The following is a 10879-nucleotide window of genomic DNA, read 5'->3' as shown; positions in this document are numbered from 1 at the left end:
CTGTCTCAAAAATGAGATCTCAGCTGAAAAATATTTATATACTCAACTGTATGCCCATTAGCTAGATTCTTCCATTAATATTTTACTATGCTTGCCAGATTTTTTTTTTTTTTTGAGACAGGGTCTTGCTCTGTTGCCCAGGTTGGAGTGCAGTAGCATGATCATAGTTTACTGCAGCTTCATCATCCCAGGTTTAAGCAGATCCTCCCACGTCAGCCTCCCAAGTAGCTGGGAACACAGGCATGCACCGTTATACCTGGCTAATTTTTTTTTTTTTTTTTGTAGAGATGGGGGTCTCTTCATGTTGCCCAGGCTGGTTTCAAACTGCTTGCCTCAGGTGATCCTCCTGCCTTGGCCTCCCAAAGTGCTGGGTTAAAGGCGAGAGTGAACAAATCCTTGGCAGTTTACATTCCCACCCCGAAGCCCCATAAAATAGGAAAATACCACATACCATCATCTGAGGTCTTTTCAAGGAGTAGGGCTTCTGACCCACAGAAAACCTCAAAGAAAATTTCTCAGCCAGGTGCGGTGGCTCTGACTTGTAATCACAGCACTTTGGGAGGCTAAGTCAGGCAGATCGCTTGAGCCCAGGAGTTTGAGACTATCCTGGGTAACATGGTGAAACCCCATCTCTACAAAAAAAATTAGCCAAGTGTGGTGGCATAAGCCTGTTAGCTATTCAGGAGGCTAAGGCAAGAGAATCACTTGAGACTCAGAGGCCAAGTTTGCAATGAGCTGAGATGGTACCACTGCACTCAGCCTGGGTGACAGAGCAAAACCCTGTCTCAAAAAAAAAAAAAATTATAATCTCCACAGATTCAGGTCACTTATTTAGTCCAGTGGTACCAAATCTGGATGTACATCAGAATAGCTCTTTTTTTTGAGACGGAGTCTTGGTCTGTCACCCAGGCTAGAGTGCAGTGGCACGATCTTGGCTCATTGCAACCTCTACCTCCCAGGTTCAAGCGATTCTCCTGCCTCAGCCTCCTGAGTAGCTGGAATTACAGGCGCACCACCACGCCCAGCTAATTTTTTTATTTTTGGTAGAGACAGGGTTTCTCCATGTTGGTCAAGTTGGTCTTGAACTCCTGACGTCATGATCCACCTGCCTCAGCCTCCCAAACTGCTGGGATTACAGGCGTGAGCCACCATGCCCGGCCTCTGGAAAGCTTTTAAAATATACCAATATCAGAGCCCTATCCAAGACCAACTGAGACAGAATCTCTGGGGGAAGAGGTAGGATTTTACCATTCAATTAGCCAACAAGTAATTACTAGGTGTTAGTTGAGCACCATTTTAGGCTTCTGGGTAAGTAATGAGCATCCCTGCCTTCATGGAGCTTCCACACCCTTGCCTCACCACAATGTTCCCTCCTGCCCAGAGGGTCCCAGCCCCTCCTGCCCAGCTCTCTTTCCTTCTTAGATCTCCAGATATTTGTTCAGGCCTGGGATCCTCGTCTTCCTCTTCTCTGGTGATATGGTTTGGCTGTGTTCCCACCCAAATCTCATCTTTCTTTTTTTTTTTTGAAACAGAGTTTTGCTCTTTTGCCCAGAATGAAGTGAAGTGGCACAATCTCAGCTCACTGCAATCTCCATCCCCTGGGATCAAGCAATTCTCCTACCTCAGCCTTCCAAGTAGCTGGGATTACAGGCACCTGCCACCATAGCCAGCTAATTTTTGTATTTTTAGTAGAGACAGGATTTCACCATGTTGGCTAGGCTTGTCTCAAACTCCTGATCTCAGGTGATCCACCCGCCTTGGCTTCCCAAAGTGCTGGGATTACAGGCATGAGCCACTGCACACAGCCCTAGATCTCATCCTGATTGGAGTTCCCACAATGCCCTAGTGTCACAGGAGGGACCCAGTGGGAGGTAATTGAATCATGGGGTTGGGTACCCCCATGCTGCTGTTCTTGTGATAGTGAGTGAGTTCTCACAAGATCTGATGGTTTTATGAGGTGCTTTCCCCCAACTTTGCTCTGTACTTCTCCTTGCTGCTGCCATGTGAAGAAGGAGGTGTTTGCACTCCTGCCACGATTGTAAGTTTCCTGTGGCCTTCCTGGCCATGCTGAACTGTGAGTCAAGTAAACCTCTTTCCTTTATAAATTACCCAGTCTCTGGTATGTCTTTATCTGCAGCATGAGAACAGACTAATACATCAAACTAAAGAGGGCCTGCTCATCCCTCATGGTCCAGCTTACAGGTCACTCCTCTGAGGCCCCACATGGCCTACAGCTAAGTTAATCACGTCTTTCTCAGGATTCCTTCTGCTGGTTTCTCATCTTGTCACTGTCTAGGATTACACTGACATTTCTTGTCTCCTGTGTGGAACTCCGCACTAACTGTAAAGAGGCAGAGACTTTTGCATTTGACCTGATAGCCTCATCACTTAGGAAAGGGTCTAGAGCATGGCACAGCCTCAAAACTTAAAACAAAGACCAGTTTATGTTATACTGATGTAAGGCAATCACCACCTCCATGCATTGAGTGTTTTCTCAGTCTAATTCTGAATTCTTCCAGATAACTTGTGATAGTCTGACAGATGTTCTATTTTACCCAAAAGGACAGAACTAGACTTTTCAGTGTACAGATCTGAGATCATGAAGAGCTCTGGGAGTTTATAAATTGTGTTTTTGGATTTTTCTAAGTCCTACATTGAAAATGAAACAAACAAACAAAAAAAACAAAAAACTCCTTCTTCCACCAATAGAATGTTGTCATGGGAAAAGTCCTAGAGAAGACTGTCGCCAGGCACAGTGGCTCATGCCTGTAATCCCAGCACAGGCAAGGGGATCACCTGAGGTCAGGAGTGCAAGAACAGGCTGGCCAACATGGTGAAACCCTGTCTCTACTAAAAATACAAAAAAATTAGAAAAGTGTGGTGGCCTGTGCCTGTAATCCCAGCTACTTGGGAGGCTGAGGCAGTAGAATCGTTTGAACCCGGGTGGCAGAGGTTGCAATGAGCCGAGATTGCACCACTGCACTCCAGCCTAAGTGACAAAGCAAGATTCCATCTCAAAAATAAATAAATAAATAAAAGAGCAGAACTGTCATGAAATAGCCTGCTCAGCATGGCAGAAGTAGTGTAGGCCTTAAAGTCTGATGGGACAGAGGACAAAGTGTCGCCTCCACCCTTCTATTTATTTGACTTAGGAGGCAGTTTACTTAACCTCTCTGAACCTCAGTTTCTTTACAGGTAAGCTGCAGACATATTCTCACTCCCTTCTCCCCACCTCAGATGTAAGCTTCATGAAGAATAACATGAATAGCTCACACGTACCCAGTACTTACCATGTAGCAGGCACAGTGCTGACTTCTTAACAACTCAACACACAAACTCTTCAAGGTGCTATTATTATCCGTGTCATACAGACCACAAAATTAAGACACATTAAGTGAGTTGTCAATGATTATCCAGCTAGTAAAGAGGAAATTCCAGCCAGGCAATCTGGCTCCCTGTGCCCACTCTTACCCATCTTCCAGGGACCCTGCTTGCTTCATTCACTTTGGATTCCTAGCTTCTAGAATGGCAACTGACACATGGGTGCTAAAAATTACTGTTGGGTGGATGAATCAATACCTTCTTGCGGCTTTGTTGTAAGAAGAAAGGAAGAACTATTTATTGTCTACCGTATTTCAGCCTCTTTTATGTGTATTATTTGGCTTAATCCTCTCTACTATTAAATCCATTTTAATAATAGCACAGAGGATGAAACTGAGGAGGCAAAATCATTTGCCCTAGGACACAGAGCTAGGAAGCAGCCTCTAAGCCTCCAAACTCCAAAGCCTGTGTTCTTTCTTCTGTGACTGTGGTCTTCATGTGTTTTTACTGACATATCCCTAAAACAATTTTGTGTGATAATACACTTCCTGGCATCTTTTTATGTTGATTTCTTGAATTTTATCATTGTTTTAAGTAATTACAAAGGCTGTAGTTTCCAGAGTGTGGGAAGTAGAAAAGTTCCTCTTCAAAGTTTCTTTTCTTGTTAAAGAATAAATCCTTCTTGCTTTTTGCTAATAACTCTTTATTAATCTTTAATTTTAAATTAAAAATTTTTTAATTCCTTACTATCCTATGTAGTGTTAGACATGCTTACAGGCACGTAGTACATTCTATATCCTTGTACTTTAACCAAGATATCTGTGCTGGACCTGCTCACAGGCATGTCCCAACTCACAGCCTTTGCCCCTTCCTTATTTGGACTTCCTTTTTGTTCATTGCTTTTACCTGTTTAGAAAAGTCTTAAGTTGTTAGCCAATCAGGTTTTAGTTTAAATTGTGAGGTCTGGCTCCAACCAATGGAGATCAGACACAGCAAACCCAAACGCATAAGGGATAAATATGTCTGCTTTTCCTTTGTTTGTGTTACTCTTGTGGCAATACGACTAGCGAGGGTACCCTTTCTGCAGGAAGTAAAAATTGTTTTTGCTGAAAGATCCATTGTCTCAGTGCTAATTTTTCTTTGCAGCACTGAACCTCTGTTTCCAACACAGAGTATTATAAATATTGACCTTTTAAAGCCATTGCATCAGTTTTTTTGTAATTTTAAATTCCTTACTCTTAGAGACAGTCTCGCTCGTTGCCCAGGATAAAGTGCCATGGCTATTCACAGGTGTGATTCCACTGCTGATCAACATGAGAGTTTTGACCTGCTCTGTTTCCAACCTGGGCCAGTTTACTCCTCCTCAGGCAACCTGGTGGTCACCTGCTCCCGATAAAATTACTTAATTTCTTATTCCTGGTATCACTACTACAATTTGCAGGGCAACATGCCTGATGCAATAAAAAGGAGAAAAATCTACAACAGATAAAAGACCTCAGCAATGTACATCTAATTGATGCTGGACTGCATTAATTTTTTTTTTTTAACAGAGTCTTGCTCTGTCACCCATGCTGGAATAGTGACATGATCTCAGCTCACTGCAACCTCTGCCTCCCAGGTTCAAGTGATTCTCCTGCCTCAGCCTCCCAAGTAGCTGGGATTATCGGCTGGAGCCACCTCACCCAGATGCATTAATTATTAATTGTACTTTTGCAAATTGTGGCTATAACAGTCCTGAACAAGAAGGGTTTCCTGTTTAAGCTGCAGCAACTTTTCTAGCTATGGATGATCATTGTTCCTTTTGTGGCAGATATTTATAATTCCTCTAATATGTTTGGGACAACTGTCTCAGAATAATCTGCAGCTTTTCTGACAATTCCTCTTTTCTCTCCCACTAAGAACCTTCTACTATCATATCTATCACTTATACCATCAGATCATATCCACACACTAGGGACTGCCCAGGCTTCTCCCACCAAAATGGTCCCTGCTTCATGGTTCTATAATGTGATTGCTGTTGTCCACTATAATTTCCAAAATTACTATAATTTCCAGTGCCACTACAGTTAACAAGACTGAAAATTTTAAGTAAGTTTTGTGCCAAAATTTTCTTCCTCATTGTAACCATCATATCTTCCAACACTACAATCATACAACCATATCCTCTTCCTTGGTTTCTTTTCTTTTTCTTTCTTTCTTTATTTTTTTCTTTTTTGGAGTCTTGCTTCATCACCCAGGCTCCAGGCTGGAGTACAATGGCGTGATCTCTGCTCACTGCAACCTCCGCCTCCTGGGTTCTAGTGATTCTGCTTCAGTCTACCTAGTAGCTGAAATTACAGGCACCCACCACCATGCCCAACTAATTTTTGTATTTTTAGTAAAGATGGGATTTCACCATGTTGGCTAGGCTGGTGTTGAACTCCTGACCTCAGATGATCCACCTGCTTCAGCCTCCCAAAGTGCTGGGATTACAGGTGTAAGCCACCGCACCTGGCTTCTACCTTGGTTTCTATATCATGGTTCACCACATCCTCTAATTCTATAGCCAGGACCATAACTGCCATAGTTGTTATCATCATCTTCAAATCTATTATATCTACCACCATGCCCTTCGTAATTACCTGTGCTGCCACCACCTCCACTACCATGGCCTTTTCTTTCACTGAATTTTTCACTGCAAGCAGAGTTTCCTCTACCACCTTCAAAGTTTCCTCCATGACCCATGAAGTTATCGGATCCACTGTGAAGATCTCTTTGTGACCCAGTAGACTGTATCACTTGTTTTAAAATAGCCTTTTTTTGGCTGGGTGTGGTGGCTAATGTCTGTAATCCCAGCACTTTGGGAGGGCAAGGTGGGTGGATCACGAGGTCAGGAGTTCAAGACCAGCCTGGCCAAGATGGTGAAACCCTTATATATACTAAAAATACAAAAATTAATCAGGCACAATGGCAGGCACCTGTAATCCCAGCTACTTGGGAGACTGAGGCAGGAAACCTGGAAGGTGGAGGTTGTGGTGAACCAAGATCACGCCACTGCACTCCAGCTTGGGTGAGAGAGTGAGACTCTGTCTCAAAAATAAAATAGCTTTTTTAACTTCACAATTATGTCCATTAAGAGTTTAGTATTTCTAGCTGGATGTGGTGGCTCACACCTGTAATCCCAGCGCTTTGGGAGGCTGAGGCAGGCGGATCACTTGGCCAACATGGTGCAACCCTGTCTCTACAAAAAATACAAAAACATTAGTCAGATGTGATGGCATGAACCTGTAGTCCCAGCTACTTGAGAGGCTGAGATGGGAAGACTGCTTGAGTCCAAAGAGGTCGAGGCTTCAGTGAGCCATGATTGTACCACTGCACCACCCTAGCCTGGGTGACAGAGCAAAACCCTATCTCAAGAAAAAAAAAAGGAGTTCAGCAGTATTTCTTTCTTTTTTCTTCTTCTTTTTTTTTTTTTTTTTTGAGACAGAGTCTCACTCTGTTGTCCAGGCTGGAGTGCAGTGGTGCCATCTAGGCTCACTGCAACCTTTATTCCCCACTTCAATCAATTCTCCTGCTTCAGCCTCCTGAGTAGCTGGGATTACAGGCATGCACCACCACACCTAGCTAACTTTCAGCTAACTTTTGTATTATTAGTAGAGATGGGATTTCAGGATGTTGGCGAGGCTAGTCTTGAAGTCCTGGGCTCAAGCGTTCCTCCCGCCTTGGCCTTCCAAAGTACTGAGATTACAGGCGTCAGCCACAGTGCCCAGCCAAGTTAAGTATTTCTGAGCAACAGTTTTATCAACTGTATCATAAATCAAAATTACAAAATCAAATCCACTCTTTCTTCTATTCCTCCTGTCTTCTATAACTTTCATAGTTTGTCTTGCCTATATTTTTAAAGTTGTCTTTCAAATTATATTCTTCCATGTCTTCTTTAATACCACCACCAAAAAAATTATTTTTCTTCTTCTTCTTCTTTTTTTTTTTTGAGACAGGATCTCCCTCTGTTGCCAAGACTATAGTGCAGTGGCATGATCTCCATTCACTGCAACCTCCACCTCCCAGGCTCAAGTGATCCTCCCACTTCAGCCTCCCGAGAAGCTGGGACTATAGGTGCACACCACCATGCCCAGCTAATTTTTGTATTTTTTGTAGAGACAGGGTCTTATTCTGTTGCCCAGGCTGGTCTCCAACTACTGAGCTCAAGTGATCCACCTGCCTTGGCCTCCCAAAGTGCTAGGACTATAGGTGTGAGCCACCGTGCCCAGCCTCTCCGATTTTTTCACTATGAGATGAGCACCAGGCTTTAAGGAATCCTCTAGAAACAATTCTCTTTGAATCTATCTACTATACCCCGCCAACCTTTTGCAGTGGTCACACAACTGCATCTTCAACACAAGAATAAGTCAGAAAATCAAAGTCCCTGGAACATTTTGTTTGGGAGATCTCATCACTTTGCAATGTATGAGATTGCCCTATCTTTCCAAATGTTCTCTTAAATTATCATCTGCAGTTTTATTTTTTTTTTTTTTGGATACAGGGTCTCATTCTATCATGTAGGCTGGGGTGCCATGGCCCAATCATGGTCACTGTAACCTTGAACTCCTGGGCTCAAGTGATCCTCCTACTTCAGCTGCCCTAGTAGCTGGGACTATAGGGCATACACTACCATGCCCTGCTAATTTTTAAAAAATTTTTTGTAGGGACAGGGCCTCACTGTGTTGCCCAGGCTGGTCTTGAACTCCTGGGCAATTAACAATCATCCCACCTTGGCTTCCCAAAGTACTGGGATTACAGGCATGAGCCACTGTAACTGGCCCCATCTGCAGTTTTAAACCTTGGGCTACCAATAAATAGTTTTCTCAACTGCTTTGATATGTTTAGGTCCTGGTCCTCTGGCAGTACCTGGGAGTAACCAGGTAGTGGTTTTTACCTCAATTTTGAGACCATAGTCACCTCTTCCAAGTTAGGTTCAATAAGGGACTGAGAGAAAGGGCTGCATCTCTTTTAAAGATATATCCAAAGGAATTTAAAACCTAAAGGAACTGGGCACAGTTGCTCACACCTGTAATCCCAGTGTTTTGGGAAGCTGGGGTGGGAAGATTTAGCTGGGCATGGTTGTGATGGTTAATACTGAGTGTCAACTTGATTGAAGGATGCACAGTATTGATCTTGGGTGTGTCTGTGAGGGTGTTGCCAAAGGAGATTAACCTTTGAGTCAGTGGGCTGGGAAGGCAGACCCACCCCTTAATCTGGATGGGTACCATCTAATCAGCTGCCAGCGAATATCAAGCAGGCAGAAAAATGTGAAAAGCTTAGACTGGCCTAGCCTCCCAGCCTATGTCTTTCTCCTGTGCTGGATGCCTCCTGCCCTCCAACATTGGACTCCAAGTTCTCCAGTTTGGGAACTCAAACTGGCTCTCCTTGCTCCTCAGCCTGCAGATGGCCTATTGTGGGACCATGTGATTGTGTGAGTTAATACTTAGTAAACTCTCCTTTATATGTATATATATTCCATTAATTCTGTCCTTCTAGAGAACCCTAATACAATGGTAGTGCACGTAGTCCTAGCCACTTGTGAGGCTCAGGCAGGAGGACTGCTTGAGCCCAGGAGGTCGAGGCTGCAGTGAGCTATGATTGTGCCACTGCATTTCAGCCTGGGTGACAAAGTGAGACCCTGCCTCAGAAACAAACAAACAAAAAAAGATACAAAACCAGAAAAACAAAAACTTAAAGTAAGTTTGTATGCACATCTTAAAAAAAAAAAAATACATGAACAGGTCTATAGTCACTGAACTTTTTTTTTTTTGAGACAGAGTTTCACTCTGTCAACCAGGCTGGAGTGTACTCCTCCAAAGTGCTGGGATTACAGGCATAAGACACCAAGCCTAGCCCCCAAATTTGCTTTAATATGTAAAAACTAGTTATTAAAATTCATATATATATGTGTATGTGTTTAAAAGAGTTATTATGTAAGGATGACCAACAAATGACCTTCATGGATAAAATAAATCATGGCAGAATACAGTTTAGAGGGATAAGTGATAGAGAAATATGAGTCCAAGAAGAAAAGGGAATGATAGAAAATGTTTGGGCTAGGCACGTGGCTCACCCCTGTAATCCACCCTGGGTGACAGAGCAAGACCCTGTCTCAAAAAAAAAAAAAAGCAAGCTTTGTGGAAGGTGCATCTTTCAGTGAGCTGGTTGTTTTTGTTGTTGTTTTCAACATGTTCATGAATCTATGAATTAATGTGAACTATTACCAGAATAGAGAAGATTATATTTCAATTCTATTCCTATTTTTTTGTTTCTATAGATTTTAAGAGCCAAGGAAACTGTTCATATAAATAAGAAGATGGGAATGAAAGGAGTTTTATTATAGCCAAATCACTCAGTTTTTTGTACTCCTGAGTTATATGTCAAAAATCACATTGTTATATGTCATCAAAAATAGTTTTAATGATCTATCTAATGTCAACCTTAATTAGGATCTCCTTCAGTTTTGTTGAAAACAAAATATTAGAAATCATCTGACTTACAAAAGGAATGATACCCAGTTATTAGAGTTACTCAGTTCTCAACACCATCATCAATATTTCCAATTGCTTCTTTGTTTGGATATTTTTACCCTAGAGCAATGCACCAAAGTAAGCTCAAGATGAATGGAGTGCACATGTTTCTTTGTTTGAAGTGGTAAGTAGGTAGGAAGGTAGGAAAAAAGAACCTGCATCTCCCTCAGTCCACTTTCTTAGGAAGATCAATTTAGGACCAGCACATATGGAAGCTCAGGATCTGAAAATAGATTTCTTTAAAACTGTTTGTCTTGGTCCATTAGGGCTGCTATAACAAAATACCATACACTGGGCAGTTTATAAATAACAGAAATTTATTTCTCATAGTTTTGAAGTCTTGGAAGTCCCAGATCACAGCCCCGGCAGAACTGGTGTCTGTGAGTGCCAGTTTCCTGGTTCATACATAGCACCTTCTAGCTGCGTCTTCTGTGGTGGAAGATGTGAACACAGATAGCACGTTCTGCCTGTGTCTTCCTGTGGTGGAAGCTTTCTCAGGCATCTTTTAGAAGGGCACAATTCTCACTCAAAAGGGCTCTGCCCTCATAACCTAATCGCCTCCCAAAGGCCTCCACCTCTTACTACCATCATTTGGAAGTGAAGATTTCTATATATATACTTTGTGGGGGGCACAAACATTCAGACCAAAGCACTATCCATACCTGTATCTCTCTGGATGTCTTCCCAACTCAGAGGAGGGTGTACACATATCTTGATTTGAAGGCCATTGTCTCTTTATATCCTATCTGGAGTTGTCAGGATAATAAATAATAGATGTTGGTGAAGCGCAGTGGCTCAAGCCTGTAATCCCAGCACTTTGGGAGGCTGAGGTGGGTAGATCACCTGAGGTCAGGAGTTCAAGACCATCTTGACCAACATGGTGAAACCCCATCTCTACTAAAAATACAAAAATTAGCTGGGCATGGTGGCAGATGCCTATAATCCCAGCTACTTGGGAGGCTGAGGCAGGAGAATTGCTTGAACCCAGGAGGCAGAGGTTGCAGTGA

The sequence above is a fragment of the Aotus nancymaae genome, unplaced genomic scaffold (genome assembly GCF_030222135.1).
Source record: "Aotus nancymaae isolate 86718 unplaced genomic scaffold, 86718_ANA_hifiasm-v0.15.2.pri h1tg000007l, whole genome shotgun sequence".
NCBI classification, from domain to species: domain Eukaryota; kingdom Metazoa; phylum Chordata; class Mammalia; order Primates; family Aotidae; genus Aotus; species Aotus nancymaae.
The sequence above is the reverse complement of the archived record's forward strand: the minus strand, read 5'-3'. Positions refer to the sequence as shown.